This window comes from Pinus tabuliformis, chromosome J (assembly GCF_031772625.1).
Source record: "Pinus tabuliformis cultivar Carrire ecotype Pingquan chromosome J, CPIR1, whole genome shotgun sequence".
Lineage (NCBI taxonomy): Eukaryota > Viridiplantae > Streptophyta > Pinopsida > Pinales > Pinaceae > Pinus > Pinus tabuliformis.
The window spans coordinates 906,039,243-906,065,421 of record NC_142295.1 but is presented as its reverse complement, the minus strand read 5'-3'; the positions used below and the strand labels follow the sequence as shown (position 1 = coordinate 906,065,421).

General features: G+C 38.3%; 1 pseudogene; it reads right to left on the bottom strand.

Moving 5' to 3' along the window:
* Positions 1 to 1,272: 1,272 nt before the first annotated feature.
* LOC149229644 (ABC transporter C family member 10-like) lies at positions 1,273 to 21,989 on the bottom strand (annotated as a pseudogene).
* Between the last annotated feature and the right edge of the window lie 4,190 nt (positions 21,990 to 26,179).

Sequence of the window (26,179 nt, the reverse complement as noted above, 5' to 3'; positions counted from 1 at the left end):
AGCGTTCATCCATTCCATACAGACAATAACAGTCTATTGAAAGGTGGGAAAAGAACTTGCATCTACTTTATTTCAAATCCCAACAATAATCAATCCACCAGACCCATTTTGGTTCAAATAGGTGAACCATTTCCAAACTTGCATCATAATAGAAGGAATTGTTGATTTGGGGTAGCATCAGATGTGCTCCAGCCATGAAAATTGGTGGAGAGGCTGAAACACATGAGATCTCCAAGACCGAGAATTGGTTTGGGGAAATTCCACCCAGTTAGAAAGATATTAAAATAATTAATAGTTTTAATGGAGTTCCTAAGTCTAAACTTAGGAAAATTAAAATATTAATGGGTATTAATATAAAATTGCGTGAGAATGTTCTAAAAGACATGGATCAAGCCCAATCTAATCTTAACCGTTGATTAGAGATTTAATCTCGGCCGTTGAAAACTTGACATAAAAAGTATAAGAGGAGGCTTGAGGGTCAGTTGGAGATATACCAAGATTTATTAGTCAGTTTGATTTTCTAGAGCAGGGTTTGCTGAGAAAATTCGAACAAGTAAGCTAAGTTGCAGCGAGGGGCAATGAGTGCATAGCATAGAGGCAGAGATAGTGCCAAAGGACCAAGACAAAAGCAAAGGAGGCTACGCAGAGGGCCAGAGTGATTGCACAGAGGCTCGCAGGGCCTGCGTGGATGACACAGAGGGCTAGAGAGCCAGCGCAGAGTAGCAGAAGGCTGACGCAGGGGGCTTCTGAGTGACACAGAGGCCAGGAGGGCTGACTCAGAGCTTCTGAGAAGCGTCGAAGAGATTTTTGTGGAGCAGACTTGCTGAATATCTACTTCCGAATAGAGGTATGGTTGCCAAATTGATTTCTCTATTGAGTGAGCCAGTTTGGCACCCTAGTTGTACTCAAGAAGCGCTGCTTAGTAATAAAACCCTCAGAATTGCTGCACCAGTTTTCCCAAGTTGGGTTTTTCCAGGGAAGATTGTCCAAAAATAATGGTGTCACTTGTGTGTTTGTCTATTCTTTCTGTTGATGATTTTTAGATGGTTGAGACTGCATTTGTGTTTATTTTCAGTATTTATATGGTTAAATAACTTGTTAAAAATTTAAACAAGTAGGTGAAATAAACCAGATAGTGCAGGAAGAATTTCTAACAGGTTAGACTTAGAAATTTCAACAGAGACTTTTTCAGGCCCTTGTGCACAAAAACACATTGTTCAAAGTATTTTTTTATGAACGAAAAATTCAGGTTGCAACAACATATGAGTTAATTTTAAACAACTGGCCTCCCAGATTTTCGTAGACCCGTCATTTTGATCGTTGTTACAATGAGATCTTATCTAACACGAGAATACATCAATTGAACAATAAGGTCACCAATGCTACAATTAGCCCTTCATGCAAGAGTTAAAGCATCGACCAAAGATCTCATGATCTGGGCAGAGAGACGGAAAGGTTATTCATTTAGTGCTTGTTGCATGAAGAAGAGCATTTGATGTGTGGGACCAATACTCTATCACAAGCCTTCCAAATAACGATCCTTCCCTTTCCATCAGCTTCAATGGATGATCACACTCCACCATCTCACCTGCATGAATTCAAATCAAAAGCATTCAAATTAGGTAGAAATGGATAGACTCACTTTCACTACTGTCCATTTCCTCAACTGCAACAAATTCAGTTGAAACCAATCCATGCATACAACACAGGGATAAGATATAATTACAGGGCCTTACCATCACTGATGGAAACCACCATGTCACTGTCCATAACAGTCGGTATCCTGTGTGCAACGGTAATTACAGTGCAATCTGCAAATTCCTTTCTAATTATTGTATGGAGAATGGCATCTGTATCATTGTCTATTGATGTTGTTGCTTCATCTAGAACAAGGATTCGACTTTTCCTTAGCAATGCACATCCGAAACAAAATAATTGTCTTTGTCCTACACTCCAATTCTCTCCATCGTCCCCCACTACATTTTATTGATCTTTTAGTGCCACGAAAAACTTTCAAATCTAACAGCCAAATTCTTGGCCTCATGTCAAAGAATTCCATGACATTTAAAAATATATATTTAATACAAAATTTACCTGGTGCATCTAGGCCATCCACCTTCCCTCTTACAATGTCTCCAAGTTGACACTCGTTCAGAACCTTAATAAAGAAAGAAAATAAATTCAAAGCATTATTTACTATTGTCATTCCACATATGATAAATTCAATGAGATGTTATGTTGAATAACATTTACATACTTCCCAAATTGTCAAATCTGAGTGCTCAGATAATGGATCCAATTTGAAGTGAACAGTTCCTCAAAAAAGAGTTGGTTCTTGAGGAATAATCCCAAGGCACGACCGCAAATCATGAAGCCCAATAGAGGTAGTATCCAAACCATCTATAAGGATTCTACCCCCTGCAGGTTCCACTAATCAAAAAATAGCACTAATGAGAGTGGTCTTCCCACTTCCTGTTTGCCCAACAATGCCAATCCTTTGCCCTCCCTTAAATGTACATGTAATGCCCCGTAAAACAAGGGGGTTGTTGGCTCTATATCTAATCTGCACACATATCAAAATATATTCGACTGCAAACATCATAAACCATTCAAATTTTAGTTAAAAAAATAAATGTTAACGCATTCATCTTGTTGGAATGCACAACTCAGGTACCTTCAATTCTTGTAATTCCACCTTCCCATGCGAGGGCCAACTATCTGGTGGTCTGCAATATTCTATAACAGCTGGTGCCTCACTAGGAATGTGCATGTACTATTTGATTCGTTCTACAGAAACAATGTAGTTTGCAAGTGTACATTGGATGTGAATACTGGAAACCAATGACATGTTCAATGACAGACCATATGATAGTGCCATCCCAACAAAACCTGCACCAGTTCAAATGTTAGGCATCAGCATCGTATACATAAAAGCATCCAGTAATAGCAGATATCTCCCATAGACAACCCTTAGTTTCATCGTTCATTCCAAGATTGAAGCTGCCCTTTGGGAGTAGAACCATAGCAAGAGCAGAGGAGCAAAGAAAAGTTGCAGTTAACATCTCTAGACGCTAAATCAACCATTCATTTGCCGAGAAACTGCAGAAAAAAGGGGTTCAAATTTTTATCAATAAGGTCTAAGTTCTTCTTTAAGAACTGATCCTCAACCTTGAAAGCCCTAATGGTCATTGTTCCTGCTATGGACTCGCCAAAATGATTTGCAATAGGTGATTTCGTTGTACCATTCAGTCTCATCAGTTCTTTAGCAGAGGCAAAATAGTATTTTTTATTAAATTGAACAAACGAAAAATCAATTATAGCTTCTCTCACAATATTCATAGTGAAGTATAGAGTCTTCTCAAGAAACTTGCGTGAAGTGGCGTTTTACCTGGAGTTGAAAGGTCAAATAAATCATTGGAATGGCTACAAACAAAACTTGCCATGTTACAACAGCCACAACTCCAAGACTGCTATAAGCATTCATGGTAGACGACATGGCAAAGACAAAAGAGAAAGGAATGTCTACATCGAGAATGCTGAAATCTGAAGAAACCTGAAAAAGGAGGTGGGGAAGATAAATGTCAGTAGTTTACTACCCTGATGTACATCAAATTTCACTTTTTGTTTTAAGGAGCGAAAATAAAAGAAGGAAGCCCATCGTGATTACATAAAAATACTTACTCTGCTCAGAACTCTTCCCAATGGAGTTGCATCAAAAAATTCCATTGGTGCTCGAAATAAAGAACTCAGAAGCTCAAAAAAGAAGGACTTTGATGCCTCAAGCCCCCAAATAACACAAAGCAATGACTGAAGGAATAATACAATATAGATGTGAACCCAATGGCTGAGTACACTGTTATTAAACTTAATACACTGACTTGAAGACTTTTCACCTTTGCAGCCATCCAAATATTTCCTGAAATCTACCCAATCAAAAATATAAGATGACCGAGACCAGCACAAGAACAATATAAGAAACCTTTATTCTGTTTCAAATAGTCAATATATGGCTTCAAACCAGTGCCCCCAACTTCCTTCTCTTCCCTTTTAACTAGCTGATCCCTCTTGGGAGCTCTATTTGAAATCAGTCGTTCTTTCTGTGATTTGCTCCTTTGAATTTCTCTCTCGTCATTAATCGGTTCATCTTTTGTGGATGGAATCGTGGCTGCTGATTCATTGGAACCAACAATATTCTTGTTTGCATTCACAAGCTCTCTAAATACCTCACTCGAGACCAACAGTTCCTGATATTTCCCAGTTTGATGAATCTCCCCATCTACCATCAACTACAAAAGAGAGAAACTTTAGTGTAGAAATTCAAATAAAAATTGCCAAAGCTATGAGCATTAGATATGTTAAAATTACAGGAGTTATAATTATGTGCAATCTGTTAAAAAACTTCGTCAAAATGGTGTATACAAGCAAACAAACAGCTTCCACATGGCTAGGACAACTGTTTACTAACCAGAATAGCATCAAATGCCGGGAGAAAATCAACTTGGTGTGTTACAAGGATTACTGTCTTGTTTGACAGTGCTCCCATTATGTATTCCTACACATCAAAATCCGTGATTAATAGGATCTGCGTAAGCTAAATAAAATGAAAATCATTGCTGTATAAAGGTGCAAAAAGCAAATTAGTAACAAGTACATAATAACTTTAAAAACCTTTATATTAGAAGGAAATCGCCATATTAACCTTAAGCAGGCTAGTAGTTGTATGAGCATCAACAACACTGAAAGGATCATCCAATAGATGAATATCAGAATATTGATATAAGGCACGGGCAAGCTGTATCCGCTGTTTCTGGCCACCACTGAGATTGACACCTCTTTTTACTATTTCAGTCTGATCATTGAAGGGAAGATTCTGGAGGTCTTTATCCAGCGAAGACTTGAGGATAACTTCCTGATATTTCTGCTCGTCCATGGGACACCCAAATAATATGTTGTTTTGTACTGTTCCAGTTTGAATCCATGCAGTCTAAGAAACATATGCGAGGGTACACAGACTTGCAACTGCAGAGGTAGGGTTGAGAACAATAAGAAAGAGAATCAATCAATTTAAATGGTTGACAATGTTAAGGTAAGGAGGTAAGTAATTCATACTCACAACGCCCCTTAACTTTGGAACTTCTCCAAGTATTGCAACTAAAAGAGTTGATTTTCCAGACCCAACTTCTCCACAAATTGCCAATTTTTAGCCATGTTTAACCTCCATATTTATGTTTCTCAATGAGGGCTTTGATGAACTGGAATCCCAAATTAGTGTTGCAAAACTGATAAGAAGAGGGTGGTCAGAAGAAATACACGCTCAACCACCCGATCCTGTAATTCAGCAGCCTCAAGAAATTTGATGATACGACTTAATGAGACCTTTGCTTGAATGATAACAGCAATTACATCAGGCATTAGTCGAATTGGTTCTTGAGCAAGGCCCAAAGTGGCTATGAACGTGAAAACGTTTCTTGGAGTAAGAGTTTATGTTTCTCAATGCGGGCTTTGATGAACTGGAATCCAAACTTAGTGTTGCAAAACTGATAAGAAGAGAGTGGTCAGAGTTCTGAAGAAATACACGCTCAACCACCCGATCCTGTTCAGCAGCCTCAAGAAATTTGATGATACGACTTAATGAGACCTTTGCTAGAATGATAATAACAATTACATCAGGCATTAGTCGAATTGGTTCTTGAACAAGGCGCAAAGTGGCTAGGAACATGAAAAAGTTGCTTGGAGTAAGAGGAATTAAAAAAAAATAGCAGGTTATAAACGTTACAGTCGAAACCAAAACGGGAGATGACCAAAACAACAGCGAATTATAGGCTTTCCGAAACTGAACCGCAGATAGCCATTTGAACTCTACCTTGTGCAGATTCTCAATACTTTCTTTGAAGCGTTCCTCCCATGCATGCAATTTTAGTACTTTCATATGCACCAGAGCTTCTGTGGTAGCCCTTAACCGCTGATCCTGGGCTGACATGAGTTCAGTTTGAAACTTATGCTGTAACTTTGCCAATGGAGAGTTAAAAAGAATGGTAATGATGATAACTGCCAAGGCCGAAAGTGTGGCCCATCCAATTGCATGGAAGAGGATGCCTAAAGCAAATATAAGATTGAGTACTGTTGTCCAAGTCTGATGAAACCAGAAAGGAAGTTCACCAATACGATAAGCATCTACCGCCATATAATTCATGATTTCTCCGGCTGTATATACCTATTTAGCTTCATTGGACAGCTTTAGTTGTTTCTGATAAATTGCTGCAACGAGTGAAGAGCGCATTTGCAGACCAATCCGTCTAGTGCCAAAATACCATTGCCTTTGAGATATGGACTCTATGGTCTTGGCAATAAAGAGTGTTCCTGCCAAAACAAATCCTTCATATTTGAATGACTGTCTACCTTCTGAAAATCCAATAAAAGCATTCAGTAAATCCAATAAAAGCATTCAAAACAAGTGGTCCAGAAGACAGAGTAAGTATTTTGAGAAAAGCATAGAACCCAATCCTTGCCAGATTTTTCCAGTGACAGCAAACCAAAGCCCAGAAAACTGATGGAGTGCTAAATGGGTTTTTCTGTTTTTGCCTCAACAGTTCTTCTGTAAATGTTGTATAATTATTCTTTGCTTGATCATCTCCACACACACAAGGCAAATCATCTTCTTCTAGAGGCTTCTTCTTTCCTTTGGACAAAAGAGAATTCAACCACCAAAATGTTATCCTGTTGAAGAATCCTGCCTTGGAAAAAGAGTTACAATGGATTTTAACTTATTTTAAACTTATTTTTGGTTTTATTCTTAGGAAGATAATTTTCTCAAATTATTGTTAAGTATTTTGTTTGCGAGAAGTCTTTTTTGACTTATGATAACTTATCTCTTAAAAACTTATTAAATTAAAATTTAAAAAAAAAAACATCAATAAACTAATTATACATTTCTCTATTCAATTAATATATTTACTAATTATTTTAAGAAATAAAATATTATTATTATATAGTAAGCATGATGTATATTAGAATTGGGTTTGAAGAATCTTGTTTTTTATATAAATAAATGAACACGATTTGATTTCAAGAAAATATTCCTCATCTAATATATTATCTAACGGATAATATGAACACTAATTAAACGTTTTTCAATTTCAAATTAAAAAATAACATATTTAATTTAAAAATCATTTATTACACCACATATTAAACACAGAAACACACTGTTAATATAAAAATCATCCCATATTAAACACACAAACACATACAGTTAATTTAAAAATCATTTATTTCATCTTATTATATATTTAATTTCATTTATTTCATCTTCTTGTATATTTAATCTCACACCATGTGTATACACCTAGGTTCACGCTGAGATATAGACACATGGACTCAAGCTGTTATTCTTTATCTCACATCATGCATGTACACCTAGGCTCACATGGGCTCAAACTGTTTTGCTTCCTACCCATCAGAGTTTAGTCTACGTGAGAAACGACCACATGGGCTCAGGCTGTTTTGCTTCCCACCAATAAGAATTTAGTCTGTTTCGCATGAAGCATTAGAGAAAGGGTTTTTGGAGGTCTTGCATGTGACCATGTGGGCTGGCGTGTTATGTCCGTTGTGTATGCCACCTACTTTGCTGGAAGCATATAGCCATTAACCTATAGTTGTATTTTATTTTTAATTGTTGCAAAAAAGTGTTGTTGGTTGTTAGGGAAAATATTTTGGTCGAAATTTTACACATTGTTTTTATTTTAATTCTGAACTATAATATCAAAAACAGACTTGTTCCAAAGTGCTGTTTACTTTGTGCATGAAAATGAATGGATAGTTATAATTGTAGGTTGATTGAAGGTATTATATATGATATAGTCTAATTTATAGATTAAATGGATTTTTATGATATTTTTTCTAATTAGTTTGAATTAAAATTTAGTAGAAATTTTTAAAAACATGAATTTAAGTTGTATAATCTGTAAAATTAGAGTGTTTTAGGGGTTTTTCAGGGTGTTGAATCTATTTATACATTCAAAAATGTATTTTAGATAGCAAAAAATTATGTTTTTTTCTTAAAATTGTTTTGTTAAATCATCATAAAACTAAGCCATTATATATTAGTGTTTGTAGCCGCAGTGTGAGACAAGTAAGTAATTGGTAGCTTGATTTGTGCTTAAAGTTGGATATATATATATATAGAGAGAGAGAGAGAGTTACCGAGGCTATTAATTGGCCCATAAAATAATGGAAATTCAATTGAAACAAAAATTTACCAAATTCCAACAAAAAAAAAACTTTAGAGACAAATTTAGTGTTTGTAGTTGCAGTATGAGACAAGTAAGTAATTGGTAGCTTGGTTTGTGCTTAAAGTTGGATATATATATATAGAGAGAGAGAGAGAGTTACCGAAGCTATTAATTGACCCATAAAATAATGGAAATTCAAACACTCCTATAATCATATTTTTTGAAACAAAAATTTACCAAATTCCAAAAAAAAAATAACTTTAGAAACATATTTATAACCTTAATAAACAATGCTTATATAATTAACATATTAATTTATTAACGTAATGGTGCTAATAAAATAAAAACAGTTAAACAGCATTCCCTACGCTAATGCTTTGATCCTCTATATTTCATATTAATAGATATCTTCGATTATGACTTTTAATTTCAACCAAAATATCTATAACTTTTAATTTCAACCAAAATATCTTGGGACGTCAAATTCCCGAAAAAATCTAAAAAAACAGTTATCGTTTTAAAGGGTTGGTGATTCGTGAAACGTCTGTCCCTTCCGGAAGAATCGCAAAGCGCGAAGTGGGAGAGAATATTTAATAAATAAATGTGTAAGTTTTAGGTTCATAGCATTGCGAGATCATTGATTAAAAGAGAAAGAGTCTTTCTTTTCTTTTCTTTTTACCATCTATGGTTTTCTTTCTTTGGGAGTAGGGTCAATGCTGTGCCGTAAAGGGTAGATAGGGTGACCGCCGATACCAGATAAAGCTTTATTCCGATATTCTTTAATTTAAATATTTTGTTCTAATTTTTAACAAAGTTATGTTTTTTATTTGAGAAATATAAAATCTATGACTGAAAAAAAGTTAAAAAGATTTTATAATTAAATTATATATATATATATATATATATATATATATTTTATAATAAATAAATAAATAAAAAAAAACATTTACTACTATTATTATTAAATTAAATTTATTATGTTTTTATAATTATATTATATTTTAATTATCAATTAATAATAATAAATTTAAAAGATTACATTATAATTTTAAATATTAAATAATTAATTATGATTAAAAAAAAATTAATAATAAAAATTATAATAATACTTTAATTAATAAAAATATAATATTAATATTCCACATTTTAATATTATATATAAAAATGTGTTATATTTAAGTAAGTTTTAGGGTTAAATATGTGGGAAAGTTATAAGTTTAAATTCAAAGAAATAGAATAGGTATACTTTTACAATTAAATCATTGAGCAGGGTGTCCTATGAATAAATCTCGTCCCGTGTAGCGAATCAAATTATTTGAAAGTGTTTATTTATCTTTCCTCTAAATTATATCAAATTCGTTTTTATTATATAATAATGAAGCTGAACTAAATCACCAAGGACTTCGATTGTATTCATTGCGCAAATTCTTGCCACGTCATTGCTCCCAATATGCAGAGATTTAAAGAAGTAGAGGTGGATATCGTGATGGCGGAAGCTGCTGTGTTTCATAGCGAGTTTCTGCAACGTTGAACCAATGAGTTGCTACAAAGGTGAACCAAGGAGTTGCTATAAAGGTGAACCAATGAGCAAATTGTGACGGTGGATATTTAACCTTTGACCTTTACCGAATATTTTTGGCAGTAGCCTTCCCATGTTTATAGTTAAAATCTGAAACAAAACTTAATCTTGAACTTTAATTTAATAGGATGAAATTTTAATAGCGTTCTTTCTTCCTCACGAACCGTCCCTCCCTTTCCATCCGCAAGTAAAATATTTAATTATAACATAAAATTCAGTTACATAGTTAATTTAATAGAATGAAATTTTAATAACGTTCTTTCTACCTCCCGAACCGTCCCTTTCCATCCGCTTACTTTTCCAAAAGTAAAATATTTAATTATAATATAAAATTCAGTTACATAATTAGTGAATTCAGTATCATGAATCACTGACTTCAAACATCTCTTCTTTACCCGTGATTGTCTATCGTATCATCAGTAAAAGCATATGAATCACTGACTTTCTCAGCGGTTGGTCCTTGCAATCATTTGTGTAACACTATGGTATTACAACTAATTTTATTTTATGAGATAACAAAAGTTTTATATATCTTACAAAATAAATAAAGTTTATTTTCAATAAATTTAATTAAATAATTGTATATTACAGTAATATTTTAGCACCACTCGCTTATAAAATGTGTGTCAAAATTGTGATATTAATGCCACTTATATCTTCAGTGGTATTAAGTGGTATTAACACAACACTTTCCAAGAACATCATTTTTTTATATTTAACTTTTTCTTATTACATAGAATAAAGTTGAGACATTATTATTATTATTATTATTATTTTTAAAAATATAATAAGAAACTATTTTTTTACTTTTGACTTTTTCTTATTACATAGAATAAAGTTGAGACATTATTATTATTATTATTATTACTAGTGGCCTTCCAAGCACATATGGAAAACGCTCCCTAATACTAGTGCAATGTATATATGGCTCTGCATCCCTCAACGTATTAGATCTTAGACCCAACCCTTAAGCAATTCATCAACATGAAAATTCGTAGATGCAATCTTTTTGCAGTGATAACGAACATGCCAGGCTTCTCTGCAATTAACCTTGCCACCTTATGTCGATGCTTTTAACCAATGGCCCAATAATAATAATGTATTTGTTTCTTAAATAAAAAGAAAGGAATTAATATCTGCAAAAGATCTAGATAAGATCTTCTCATCCTTTACAACTTACATGGACAAATCTCATAACCCTTCGATGAAATCAAAAAGATGATAGAAATCAAACCAGCTAAGGTGGTATCTAGTACCACTCAAGTTGGGTTTCCAACTAGGGTGAGATAGGATCCCATCGAAGCTAGCCTGAGGATCTCACCTAAAACCCTCACTTGTAGAAAACTTGTCTAGCTTCCAAATCAAATGCCAAGAGAGAAAATCAAATTACATACCTTCCCTTCGTCCTTCCTCCTTCCTTGTTATAGATTTCGATTGGGTTGTTTCCAAATTTCTACAACTGACCATAATACCATTGACTAATACCACCGACAAATACCATCAAAAAATACGTTAGGAAAATACCACTTCTTACCTAATTATTTATTAAAATCCATTATTTTTCCCTTTTTGATTTTAAATCAAGGGTCCCCTTTTTCCAAAACTCTCCCTGTCACTAGCATAAGGGAACAAAGAGCTAGTAAGGGTGACATATTCCAATAATCAGTTGGTTGGGGATATTATATTCCTCGCCACCCAAAATTGCTTTCCCTCAAGTAATTTTTGCTTTCCCTCAAGTAATTTAAGTGTTGGATGCTACAATATATGCTATCCCTTCTACTTCAAAGTGGGTTGTCAGTAAGGCTGCAGACAGATATATACTATATCTCCCACTTTGAAACTCCTATCCACTCTTTTAAGCTGCTCAAATGCCTCTTGTGCTTCCTTTGACCATACAAAGGCTCCTTTCTTAGTGGGGTCAGTAAGCGGGACTGTCAGCTCTGAATGCCCTTTGACAAACCTTCTATAATGTGTGTAGATACCCAAGGAGCCCCACAACTTTGTTACATTCCTAGGAGTGGGCCAATTAAGGATGGCCTCAATCTTCTCCTAATGCACTTTGACCCCCTAGCCTTCGATCATGTGCCCTAGATACAACATCCGTGTCAAGAAATGCTCACATTTGGAGCTTTTAGCATAGAAATACTACTCTAAATGTCATAGGCACATCCAACTATAGATCATGATGAGTGCTTGGACCCTTTCCTCTAGCTCAAATCCCCTATCCGGTGGCATATCTCTGAAAACCTTTTGGTGTGTCTATAATAATGCCATGTTGACAATATGTTGTTATGTTGTCTTCCCCTACATAACTCAATATTCTATTGTCCATCGGATATCCCCATGTCAATGATCTACCTCCACCTCACGATCTTGGGCAAGTACTAATGGATCCTTCATTGCATCACCTTCTTACCATATGGCCCTGTAAATCCATATTCAATCTCCTGATAGTTAGTTATATGTGTCCCAATTGAATATAGCCATTGGACCCCTAATACCACATGGGAATCTAGGCAATCTACTACAAAGAAGTTATCGGTAACTATGTAATTACCCATTGTTAGACTCATGTTGGGAACTATTTTGGTGCACGACATGTGGTTTTGTTCCTTCTTTCCAAGTATCAAGGCTGTAAATCCTCCATCAATTGTCAACCCCCTTCTAGCTTCAAACTCTGCATCAATGAAATCGTTGGAGGCCCCACCATCAATTAACAAATTCACCTTTTTCCCATGTATGATACCCTTGATCCAAAGAGTGTGATACCTCATAACTCCTGTAAGTGAGGAAATAACTCCTTCATGGGTCTCCTTTGGTAACTGCTCTACCCCCATTCCTTGTGATTCTCCCTAATCCTCCTCTGGTACTTCTCCCTCATCCTCGCTATTAGAAAATACTTCAATATAGTGGGATTTCCCTTTGAGACATCGATGCCTTGGCACCCAAGGTTCCTGAGAGGAGAAGCATAGTCTCCTCCTTCTGATGTCTCGCCTGGTCTCATCATCCATCTAGTTCTTCCCTAACCATTCCTTTTGCGACTATCTAGTATCTTCATCCTTCTGAGAAAAGGTTGTTTTGGGAGTGGACCTGGTCTTTGGTACTGCATCCTACATATCCTTTTCCCTGCTAATTTCACCTTGTAAGTTTTTGGGCTTATAAACTCTTACCCATCCATGCAAGGGTTCTGACAGACCTTCTATGAATAACATAATTTTCTGGCCCATTAAAATATCAATGACCATTACAACCAATCTCTAAAAATTAGTGATATAGGCTTTGACACTTCCTATCTGCCGAAGCTGAGTTGAATCCCTAAAGTCCAACTCAAGGTCCTTCTTATCGAATCTCTCTATCCTCTTGTTGATGGTGTTGGACCCACCAACATTCAAGGGGATCTCCCTGATAAGAAGTCCCAACTAGACCTTGCACCGTTTGCAGTAGGAGTCCCAGCAGTGGGTGGTAATGTAGTGCCTTGACTGTGGTAGTGCGTAGAGATAAGTATGATGACTTTCGTCAGAAGCAAGTGTGTGACCTTGTAGCGAGTCAAGTGAGATGCATGGGGGTTCTAACACACGAAGGTGAAAAGGAAGTGTGCCCCTTAGAAGCCTGTAATAGTACGCAACCTGAAAGGAACACACGAGCGAAATGACATCGCAAACTGAAATGCAGAATAGTCCACAAAAGAAAGTGACAGGTTAATCCAATAACACGCATTTCAATAAGATTCATACAATTGCATACAAAGTATTCCATAAGAAAAATTGTAAGTTAAACAACATACATTGTTAAAGAAACCAGAAGAGTCCAACTACAATAAAAGCATATGCATTAAAGTGTGTTGGATCAATTATTATTCTTATAAGTGAAAGTTCCATCCATACATACAACATTGACAGCTACTAGCCCCAATAGTGGAAGATTATAATCAAGAACACCTGCTCCTCCAAAGAGGTATACTCGCTCTATGTTGTGGAGAATCCAAGGCTCGTCACAATACTCCCAACCCTTCTCTAAGCCTAATCCTAGGCAAAATTTTGACTCCCAAAATCCAATTCTATGAGTTATGAGGTTTTATTTATAACAAAGGGTGGGGTGACCCTTGACATTCCCCGTGTGACTCTTTGACTACCCTCGTGACTCTTAACTTCTTTACAAATAACTCATTACATTACATAGTGATTGTTCACATTCCATTAATGACACTTGGAATTTCACTTACAACATATTTACAAATAATATACATTTTCCACACATACCCATGTGAGACAAAATAGGCTAGAGAAAACCTAACAAGACAAAACACTATGACTCAAAAGTTTGGGGAAATACCAACTCGGCAACATCCACTTGATGAATTTCGGTGACATATTGATACCAAGCTTGGTAATGTGCTATGGTGTCCCCATACTGCTTGATAATGTCTTTCTGATAACGGACTCTTACCTCCATAGCTTCTGGGTATATAGTCTTGGAAACATTATCCAACTCATCCTGAAGCATGCACAACATGGTCTTGACTACAGTAAGACCACAAATGTACTTCTACATGTTTTCTGCACTCAAATCCAAGTCATCGTTGGTGGCCTCTCGCTTTAGTTGCTCCATGTACCTGTCGATCTCTAGCTAGACTTAGTTCTTCTCCTTAGCATCGGTGAGGGAACCGATTGACAGGATCTTGTGTGTTCTCACCATGACATCCAAACTCTTATACAACCGTGCATATGAAGCTTGTATGCTATTGACGAACGGAGCGAGTTGCTCATAGTGCTGGGCCAACATCCAGATCCTTGCTTTGTCTAGCTTTGCCTGCAACATCATCATCTTTGACAAGTGAAGTGTGGCTCTCTTGTACCTCATTGTCCATTCTTACACATGGGCGATGGCAGCATGTATGTCCCTAAGAGTCTGGACAATATTTTTGCGCTGCCAATGGAATATGAGTTATAATATGAGTGTATTTTTTTGCTTTATATTCAATTTACCTTTACCCCTTTGAACCATTACTAATAATAAATATCTTCTATTATAACTTTTAATTTCAACCAAAATGTAGTTAACACTAACACATCCCGTGGGACATCAAATTCCAAGAAAACATGAAAATATCTAAAGACATCTATTCATTTTTAAAGGTTGGTGAAACGTCCATCCCTTCCAGAAGAATCGTTGAACGAAAAGCGCAAAGTGTGAGAGAATATTTAATAATTAAATGTGTAACTTTTATGTTCATGGCATTGGGAGAATGATAAATTGATTGATTAAAGAGAGTATGGCATTGAGGATACTTGAAGGAGACGGCGGAGCCGAGTGGAGGAATGCTGCGAAAGCAACCAACCAGCTCTGTTTTCTCACTGCGCCATGCCGATAGCCGACCAATTTTCATCATACAAGTGCGCATCAATAGGCTACGATATCTATAGAACCTATGCATGTCATTTTTAATTATTTCTCGCCACGTTCCCCCCGTTACACTTACCAACAGTTGAATTTCCTGTCTGAACGTGGCGCCATATGCATGGCTGCCTCGTGACTCGCTCATGCTCTTTTACACCTATTATAGCTTGCCTGCATAGTTGTCATTTGTTTGAACACCTTATCAGAAGCTTTAATATTCTATAAATCCTCATCTCCAACAGTTTCGGAAGGTTTGGCTTGGCCTTTCCTACCCTGCGCACTTTGGCGCGGGGTTGGCTCTGCTCATCGGCTTGTTTTATCTCACTCTGTATCCCCCATGCTTAGAGAGTCATGTTTTCATTGTCCTGAGTTTTTTCGATGATTTATGCACCTGGTTCAAGCCTTCTGGTTCAGGTTTGTTGTTCCTGCAGCGCTCTTCCCTCGACTCCTGCTAGGTAAAAGGTCAGTTTTCAAATATCTCGTTTTTATATATGGTAATGTTAGATACCTTGAAATACATAATCCAGAGTTATATTGCTATCAAGAATGATAGTGCAGTGCTTATAAAACGTTCCTTTAATTCCTTTCCTGAATTTTCTGTTGGCTTAATGTGCGAGGTATAGGCTATTCTTGGTTATTTTTACCCTGGTGAATCTTGTTTAAATTTGTGAATGGGCTATCTGCTATTTGTTTCATAAATCTTATTCGCCTCCCCTATTCTGGTCTATCTCTTCCGAATGGTTTTTGATTTCCATGAAAAATTTGAGGAAATATTTTGTTATTACAAGACCATGCACATATTTTCATTTTAAGATAGGCCCTTGGTGGTGCATATACGAAACTTGTTGTTGTTGTATTGTATCCCCGGGTGCATCCTCATGAATTGTATGCATCTCCTTTCAATGTTTCCTCTGGTTTTTCTGTTGCCGATCTAGTAATTCCAGCTCTTTTCTAGCAATTTCGTTGAGGTTGTTCCGTAGATTGTTTAAATCCCTTTCAGTGTCCTAATTTTGCTCCTCTCAGACTGGTCAGGAAGCTTCATTCAATGGGTATTCAATTATCTTGGGCTCCATAGGCCGTCATTTCCTTTTCCTTCCAATATCCTCTGCTTTTCGTACTTTTAGTACTGCCGACCCTCATCTCTTATTTGACTATTTATGGTCCTTTTTCTCAAACCTTACCTCTTTCTATTAATACCTGGAGATATCTTGTCGTGGTTTTTTTTCTCCTCAATATTTGTCCTACTCTCATGGGGATCTGAGTCGACCTTTTTCATTACTCTGATTGATGACTATATCCCGAGGTGGCTATATTATCTGAAATTAGATATATCTGTCCTTTTGGCCCGTGCCTCTTTTAATTCCTCTAACTTGTCACCCTTTGGGAAGTCAGGCTATTACTGTCTGCTGAGATGGAGATACTCCATGTGGAATCTGACACGTCGGATTTAGTAAAAGCTACCATGGAGGCAGAAGCATTACATTTTGGCACTATTAAATCATCCTGCTGGCACTCCAAATTGGCAGATCACTTGCAATCTTCCCTACATGTTCTTGGTCTGGGCGTTGTTCCCCCCTCTGTTCCCCGTAGCAAAAACAATCATCGGCCTGCAAAGATCACCCCTTCCCCATCTGCTATATGTTTGGACAGTGTTATGCTGGCGGACCATATTGCAAGTTTGCAATGTCGTGCATTAATTGGGAAATGGCACTTCCCTGACATGGATGATGTCCAGATTAGAAAATGGCTTGGAGCTAGATGGCGACCTCTCATTGGATACACTCCTACCATTGTTCGTCTGATGAAAGACTGGTACAACTTTCATTTCCTGAAAGTAAAGGACCTCAATACCATTTGGGGCCTCCCATGGGTCCATGGGCGGAGTTCTATGGCTCTCCATAAATGGTACTTAGGGTTCGACCCTCTTAGGAACACCCCTCAAAACAATTTTATATGGGTCAAATTACCTACACTTCCTATCGAACTATGGACGAAGGAATCTCTTTCCTTCATTGGAAATACAATTGGAAAATTTGTCTACGTAGACACCAGATGCCTGGGTGCTAAAGATAAAAGGGTTGCCTGGATCCTGATGGAGAAAGATTATAGGGGTGGCTTTCCTGACCACATTGACTTGTACTGGGGGGAATTATCTACCTGTCAAAGGCTTGATTACTGGGGGGTCCCATTCAGATGCTCCCTCTGTCACAAAACGAGACATCTCAAAGACAAATGTCCTCGGCATCCAAATGGAAAGGTGCGATATAAGGAACACAGGGTGAATCAGAAATCTTAGAATGTGGCTTCACCACACGGTTTCGAGGATGATGAAAAGAACAACTATATAAGAGCATCTCCGATTGCGGATATTTTCTCCTCGACCCACTCACACTTTTTATCCATTTCCCGAGACCTATCGGGGAAGATGCTCCATCGACCTTTTTTCTCCCCCAGGCATCAAAAATCTTCCTCCATATCTTTTCCGAGACCGAATTCAATGGACAATTTACTCAAGGTGGGTGCTAATGTCATTTCCTCTCAACCTCCTCCTCCTGAACCGTCCCCGAGTATTCCTATCATATCGCCTACACCTATTCCTAAAGCATGTCTCCTTTCCCAACTAAATACTGACATTCATATTGTCCCCTATTCCTCTTCATCACCTGTTCTATCTAGTCACGACCCTAAGAAGTTCTCCCCCTCCTCATCTATTAATTTTACCTCGAACCGCTCCCTTAAATCCTCTAAGGGTAAAGCCCCCATGACCTCGGCTTCTCCCCCTGCATCTCCTCTACCATCCCCCACTAACTCTATAGGCAGCGACCTTGACATGCTACTACAGAGGGAATCTCTTCGCCTGCTACCCCTAACCATTCATAAACCTAGAAAGTCTTCTTCTCCTGTCATCAGTCTTAATTTGGCGAAGAATATCACTGTTCGTCGAAAACAAAACAGGGGCAGTAGGCACTTCAGGGGGAGAAAGGGCATTTATAAACTTGCCTAAAGTTTCCAACCTGAAGAAAATTGCCTAAAACAGAGACGGTTAAATGTAAAACTCTAACTGAGATCAACCCTCTTCTTGACAACTTACCACTACTATTACCCTTCTAGAATCCAGATCCTAATTATATAGAAAATACATGTTCTCACTGTTTCTTTTATAATCCTAGGAAGAATTGTATCTCACAGGAATAAACATTTCTAGTTTCAGTTTGGTGCCTTGTACCTGTGTTGTTTCCTGTAAGTGATCCCAAAGAAAGAGGTCACTTCTGTTCACTGCAGCTAGTCAACCACCCGACCACGAGATTGTCTTTCGAGACCAATCTCCCCCATAGCTTGCTTAAAGACTAACGGTCTTTTACAAGTTGCACGCGCTCTGTGCCTTTACCATCTGATCATCACCAGACATAGTAAGCCCCTTTTCTTTTCCTTACTGCATGTCCTCTACAGCACAGTTTCCTCCCCCCCTCCTCCCTTTTCTTGGAAGCCATCCCACAGTTGGGGGGGCAGTTATGGTTTGCAACTGTTTCTTTTTTTATATTCACTTCTCTCCTCAGAAGTTACATGATATCCCTGTTACTAGGAAAATCATTTCTCATTTTCATTTACTAAAAGAAATATTAATTTATGCAACAGATAGTATCACCATCCTTCAGTTTGTTTTTTTTTTAACTATGGTAAATAAAATATTTACAATAATCTAGGGATATGACATCTCCCCCTCCTGAAATTAGACATCGTCCCGATGTCCTTCGGTTATGAACAGCCCTGGGTAAGCCTGTTTCATGAGTTCCTCATCCTCCCAAGTGGCCTCATCAGGCCCAAAGTGCTGCCACTGCACTTTAACTGGGGTAATATCTCGCTTCCGCAGCGTTACTTCTCTCCGATCGAGGATGCTCAGTGGTTCGACCAAGATTTCTCCTTCCGGTTCGACCTACAACATGCAACATCCTCAGTCAGTTTCTTTTAAAAGAAAACATTTAGACCGATCTATCGGAGATAATTCTCACCTATATATCTTGCCATCTAATCACATGTTTAGGGTCATAAATATATTTTTTAACACGGAGACATGAAAGACATTGTGGACTCGTATGTGACTTCGCAGAGTGAGCTGGTAAGCCGCCGACCCAATTCTTGCTAAGACCTAGAACGGTCCACAATATCGAGGTGCCAACTTAGCGCACCCGCTCCATTGTAATGTGCTCTTTTTTACTTGAATTCTCACATACACATGATCACCGACTTGATACTCCTTAAACCTCCTTTTCCGGTCAACGAAGTTCTTTTTCCTATCCTGAGCTGCCTTTAGATTAGAACGTACCTTTTTAACCAGTTCCTCCATCTCCTTAAGCATTTCAGGATCTAACATCAATCTATCTTCCGGTCCACTCCAGCTCGAGGGAGTGCGGCACTTCCGCCCATACAATACTTCAAAAGGGTTCATTAGCAATGATGTGTGGTAGCCATTGTTGTATGCGAACTAAACTAAGTGCAGATAGTCCTCCCACTTGGTTGGTAGCTGCATCACATATGCTCTTAACATATCTTCCGCCACCTGGTTCACCCGTTCGGTTTGCCTGTCAATTTGAGGGTGCTCAGCCGTGCTGAAATTCAGCCGAGTCCCCAATTCTTCAAACAATGTTTTCCAAAAGACTGATGTAAATTTTACATCACGGTCTGAGATTATTGTCTTTGGTAACCCATGCAGCTTAAATATATTTTGCATGAAAACATGCGCGATCTGCACAGCTTTGTAAGTAGATTGCACCAGTGCAAAATGTGCTGACTTACTTAGTTTGTCCACCACCACCATGATGGAGTCGTTATTTTTCTTTGACTTAGGCAAACTCGTTATAAAATCCATAGAGATGGTTTCCCACTTCCATTCCGGGATGGGTAATGGTTGTAATAATCCCGCAGGATGTTGGTGTTCTGCTTTAATTTGTTGGCATTCCAGACATCGTGCCAAATAACCAGCCACATCTTTCTTCATACCCAGCCAATAATATTCTTTTCGAAGTGCAGTGATCATTTTTTGATATCCTGGGTGTCCAGCGTAATGACTCTTATGATACTCATCCAGTATCAAATTTTTAATGTTGTTCTGATTGGGCACGTACAACCTTCTTTTGTAATACAGCATCCAAAGCATAATCCGACTGTTTTTCTTTGTTGGTTGGTTGCTGAATTTGCCATTTTATTTCCTGATAAACATTATCTTGTTCGGCTGCCTTTTTAATAATTTCCCCGAAGGGGCTTTTCCCTTCACTGCAAGAAATCTCGTATAGGCATTGCAATTTCCGACTCAAAGCATCAGCCACCCAATTCTCTTTCCCTTTTAAATGCTTGATCTCAAAATCAAAACCACTTAAGAAATCCACCCACCGTGCTTGCCTTTCATTTAGAGTGGGTTGGCTAAAATAATTGGTCAGACTGTGGTGATCCGTCAACAATAAAAATTTTCTTCCCATAAGGTAATGTCGCCACATTTTCAGGGCGTGAATGACGGCTGCCAACTCTAAATCATAAGCAGAATATTTCTGCTCATGCTCTTTTAACTTTCTTGATTCGTATGCTATCACTTTTCCTTCCTGCATTAACACACCTCCTACCCCTTCCTTACTTGCGTCTGTGCACACCACATAATCTTTATTAGGATCGGCTATGCTCAGAATGGGTGCCGTGGTGAGCAGGTATTTGAGTTGTTCGAAACTTTTTTGACATTCAGGGGTCCACCTGAAGGTTCTTCCCTTTTTCTGTAAGGATGTGATTGGATAAGCTACTCTCGAAAATCCTTCTACAAACCATCTGTAATAGCCTGCTAGCCCCATGAAAGATCGGATGTCCGCCACATCTTTGGGTACCGGCCATTCCATTATGGTCCTTATCTTTTCGGGATCCACTGGGATCCCTTCTTTAGTGATTATATGCCCCAAATATTGTATTTGTTCTTTAAAGAATTCACATTTACTGAACTTAGAGTATAATTGGTGTTCTCGGAGGGTTTGCAATACTAATCTAAGGTGCTCCCGATGCTCCTCCATAGTCCAAGAATAAATCAATATATCGTCAATAAAGATCAGCACAAATTTATCCAAATACTGATGAAATACATTGTTCATCAGACACATAAAGGTGGCGGGGGCGTTGGTCAACCCAAAGGGTAACACCACAAACTCATAATGGCCATACCGTGTTCTAAAAGTTGTCTTAGCTATGTCTTCTTCTTTAATCCTGATTTTGTGATATCCTGATCACAAGTCAATCTTTGAGAAAACTGTTGCTCCTTTCACCTAGTCGAACAGTTCATCAATACGGGGTAGAGGGTACTTATTTTTTATTGTCAATTTGTTCAATTGACGGTAGTCCATACACATGCGGAGGGTCCTGTCCTTTTTCTTAACGAACAATACCGGGGCTCCCCAGGGAGACACACTGGGGCGAATGTAGTTTTTGTCCAAAAGCTCATGTAATTGCATTTTCAGCTCCATCAATTCTGGTATGCTCATTCTGTAGGGTGCACGGGATACTGGGGCTGCCCCTGGCACCAATTCGATGGTAAAATCTATATCTCTTTTGGGTGGAAATCTGAGAATCTCATCCGGAAACACATCAGCAAATTCTTGTATCACATGTATGTTCTCCAATGTGGCTGTTTTATCTTTCGAGTTGGCATAACCCACTTGGATGGTATAAATCTGACATCCCTTCCTAAGGCATTTTGCTAACTGTGAGGCAGTTATGGGCCGAATTTGCACTGACCGCTTAATTCCCTGCATCTCTTGTTTTATTCCAAGCTCGTTTTTATAACAGATGGTCTTAGTTTTACAATCAATTATGGACCAGTGTTTTTCTAACCAGTCCATTCCAATCAACATATCTGTCGTCACTAGCTGTCTTTCTATCTTTAAAGGGCAGTTTTTGACCTTAGCAAGTACCCATCTTTTTGCCCCTATTGCCAACTATACTAGCCAAGGGTCCTTAAAAGCTAACAGGTTGCAATTTGCAATGCTCCACGACCCGAGGACTAATATAACTTAACATAGCTCCAGGATCAATTAAAACAGTTACGGCAAGGCCTAAGAGTTTACCTTCGAATTCCACCATGGTCGGTTGATACTCCGCCTGGCGATCTTCCAAAGCGGCATTAATCTTTGGCAGACTCCGTCCTACATCACCAACTGTAGATGCTTCGTAGACCTGGGAAACCTGTTCGGTTCTTTTTCGTTGGGGACAGTTTTTCACGTAATGGGGTCCACCATAGCCCCAACATTGCACTGGAGGCCTTGCTGTCCCTTCATTGTCTATTTTCCCGGGTTGTTCATTGGTTCTAGACTCAATGGGAGGCTTTAATTGGAGCGGATTCTTCTGTAAGTTTCTGCTATTTTGCCCCTTGGCGAATCCTTTGTTACCACCACCTCGATTACCTTTAGTATTTCCAGCCAGCTTGCTGCTTTTCTTATCGACTGATTTCTTACCCAATATTTCTCCCTTCTGCTTGCTTTGTTGGTAGCAAATTCGGGCTTTACGTATGGCCTCGTCCATCGTCTTTGGGTTGTCAAATTCGATTCTTTCCCTCATACTTAAGGGTAAACTACTGACAAACCTCTGTACTTTAGCTTTTTCCTCCCTAATATAAGGCACATAACGGTGCAAAGAAGTAAAACGAGTGACAAATTCGTCCATAGTTTGCTGCCCCAACCACAGGTCATGAAATTCCCTTGCCTTCTCGTCATAGAAGCACTCGGTTAGGTACCTTTCCTTAAAGTATCTTTGAAATTTTTCCCAAGTGATATTCTGTTCACTCACTCCTCTTACCATCTTAACTTCTTCCCACCACAGGGTGGGCTTTCCCTGTAATTGGAAAATGGCCAAATGCGCCTTGAGGTTGTGATCGTATTCATATAGCTGGAAGTATTTGTTCATATTAATTAACCAGGCCTCAGCTGCTTCTTCCTGTTCTCCATCAAAGTGTGGCGATTTGATTTTACGGAATTCCCCTTGCAACTCTATCCATTGCCTTTTGGATGTCTACTGTTCGGAAGCATTATCAGAGCGTTCCTCCTCCCTTCCTTCTGACTCTTCGGGTTTTGTGTGGTGATTCTACTCTTCTTACAGTCTTTGTTACTCAGCGCTGGGATTCGGTGGCTACTGATTCTGTTTGTCAGATAGGCTTTTTATAATCCTCTCATGTTCCATAGTTAACCTTGCGTTATCCTCCCGTAGTCGGGCCATTTCATTTTTCAACTCTTGTACTATCTCCAAAATTGCTAGATTGGTATTGCGAGCCTCCTCTCCAAGTTGTACCCATAATTCGAGGTTATTTTTAGGACCAATCGCAGGTGCCTGACCCACCACAACCCTGCGTGACGCGCTGTTTGCTCTCCTCATATTGTCAGTCTTCTGTTTTCCTGTGCTTAACATAAGACAAGTAACAGAGGAAGGGTCAACACATTATCTGTTTTTCTTTAACTACTCAATAGAGACAAAATAAATTGTATGTACACAATTTTTCTGGCAGTTTCAATTCCCAGAGGCCACAGTTTTTGTAACTGGGCTCTGATACCACTTGTCATGGTTCCAATCCCGAGTAATTTTTTTTTAATGGTTTTCAAGTTATCGGGGTTTACACGATAAAGTTATAAATTCATGCAACTATTGGAACCCACATAGTTCCATCAATTGCACACCTTGACATGCAGCGTTGAATTTTGTTTATGTACTGAATGTACTGACTATGAAATTTATTTAATTCATCGATTTGGTAACTCGCATGTTTGTCCACGTGGCAAATGGACAAATGGTAGCTTTCCCTTTTGTTCTTTCGATATCACATGGCTTTCCTTATCTGTTTTCGTGTGTAATTAATCTTGCCCACTCTATTCTGTACGAGGCCGGGTAGGCTGTCCAGTCCTCTGCTTGCTTGGTATTTCCCGCCTCATCTACGGTGGTGATCGCCCTCTGCCATCCAACGGTGGCAACCATTCGCGGGTTTTCAACCTAATCTATCGGATGCTTTGGTGACGGTGCTCATTCGGATGGGCAGCTCCTTGCGGAGCCTGCTCTGGTTCGGTCCATGCATTGCAGCTCCAGAGAGCAGACCCATCAGACCCTTACTCAATTGCCGGTGGATTTGGCACCCAATCCCTACAAGTAATCAGGTGATGCAGAGTTTTGTTTGTTTTGTTTCCTTTTAACTAAAGGCTTACTTCGATACCACTGAAAGAACCCTTATCTCGTTCATGGCTCATGCGAGCTGCAGGTATTTGAGGGCTTCCTACAGCGCCGGAAAGAGTTGTTCTTACGCTTGGAGACTCAACCTTAAACGGGTAAGTCCTTGTCAAAACAAAGTTGGTTTCTTCTAAATTTCTACTACAGTTTGCTTGCATACCCACAGTTGTCTAACTATGTTTGCGTGGCTTGCTTTCATGTAGGCTGGGTGCCTGTCCCTCATGTGGTGGCCTAGTCTTGTCTAAAGGAAACCCTCCTTTAGCGTGATTAGGGTTCCAGGTATGAAAAAGCCTTTCGGCCGAGGCCTCGACTGATTGTTCTTCGGAGGTTTTCATGTGTTCGATGAAGGGTAGCCCTTCCAGGTTTTGTTATATATTCAGTTAGATATTGGAGTGGAGGGTATTACGTCCATTCATAGGCTCCAGGTTTCCATTGAATGGCATGTATGACTTATTTATTAATGATAATAGAATTTGGCGTCCTTCTTGAGCTTCACTGTTGGGACATTGTGGTTGTATTATCTTATTGCACAACTGTGCACATTATGCTTGCGGGACATTTTTCCTCTTTACTGTTTTTTTGTATTTACCATGAAGGTCTATTGGTTTTATAGACATAGCTGTCTCTTTTGTTTTATTTATGTTTAAAGACTATAGCACCGCGGACTTGTCTGTGCTGGAAATCTGGATGTAGCTTTCTTTTCTAAAGACTTGGTCTCGACCAGCGTTGATTATATAATGCATTTTGTTTAGCATTCAAATAAATGTACAGTTTCTTGATGATCTATGTATTCGGCTCTTGGGTTGGACATGTTACCACTTGCGTGCACATTCAGATTGAGAAGCTCTGAGACTCTTCTCCTCAGAATCACAGTCTTAAGTTTTTTTTTTTTTTTGATAGCAATTATACTCTACTTGATTCTTATCGTTGTTTTAATATGGAAGAGTTAAAGCTCTGAAGGGTTTCAAGCTCTACCCAACCAAGATACACAGTCTTGCTTCAAACCCCAAGTTTTCTTGTGTTCACTCGCAGTTCAAACGCTACTCAGGGGGCATACATCCTGTCGCACCTATAGTGTTTCTAACCCTATATTTAATACAATAGGAGAAATAAGCCTGCAAACCCTAATGAACTTGCGATAAGCTTCGCATTCGATTGGTGATATCTTAAGGTTGCTCGCCGCTCACAAACGAGATGACCGATGGCTTTCTCTGCTTTATTATTTTAATTTTTTTTGTTCAAGAAATGCTCAGCCTTAGCGTGTTGCATGTCATCAAAATTAGTACTGGAATTTAGTTCTACGTAAGAATAAGTTCTGTTCTCTTTCGTATTCTCAGGTCTGTCTAATATTTCCACGGTGTTTCCACAGTATGGTTTACTATTGATCCTCAGAACAGATAGTCTAATTTCGAAATGTCTCCCTAAGGCTTTATTTTCTTTCATTCTCTAAATGCACGAAACTGATTAATGTAATTAGAATGTTCAACTCACGACAGAGTCACACTGTGAACCCTTAACAATTATTAATAATGCCAGTGTTTAACTATACATGTCTCAGTTTCCAACCGGAAGAAAATTGCCTAAAATAGAAACAGTTAAATGTAAAACTCTCACTGAGATCAACCCTCTTCTTGACAGCTTACCGCTACTATTACCCTTCTAGAATCCAGATCCTAATTATATAGAAAATACTTGTTCTCATTGTTTCTTTTATAATCCTAGGAAGAACTGTATCTCA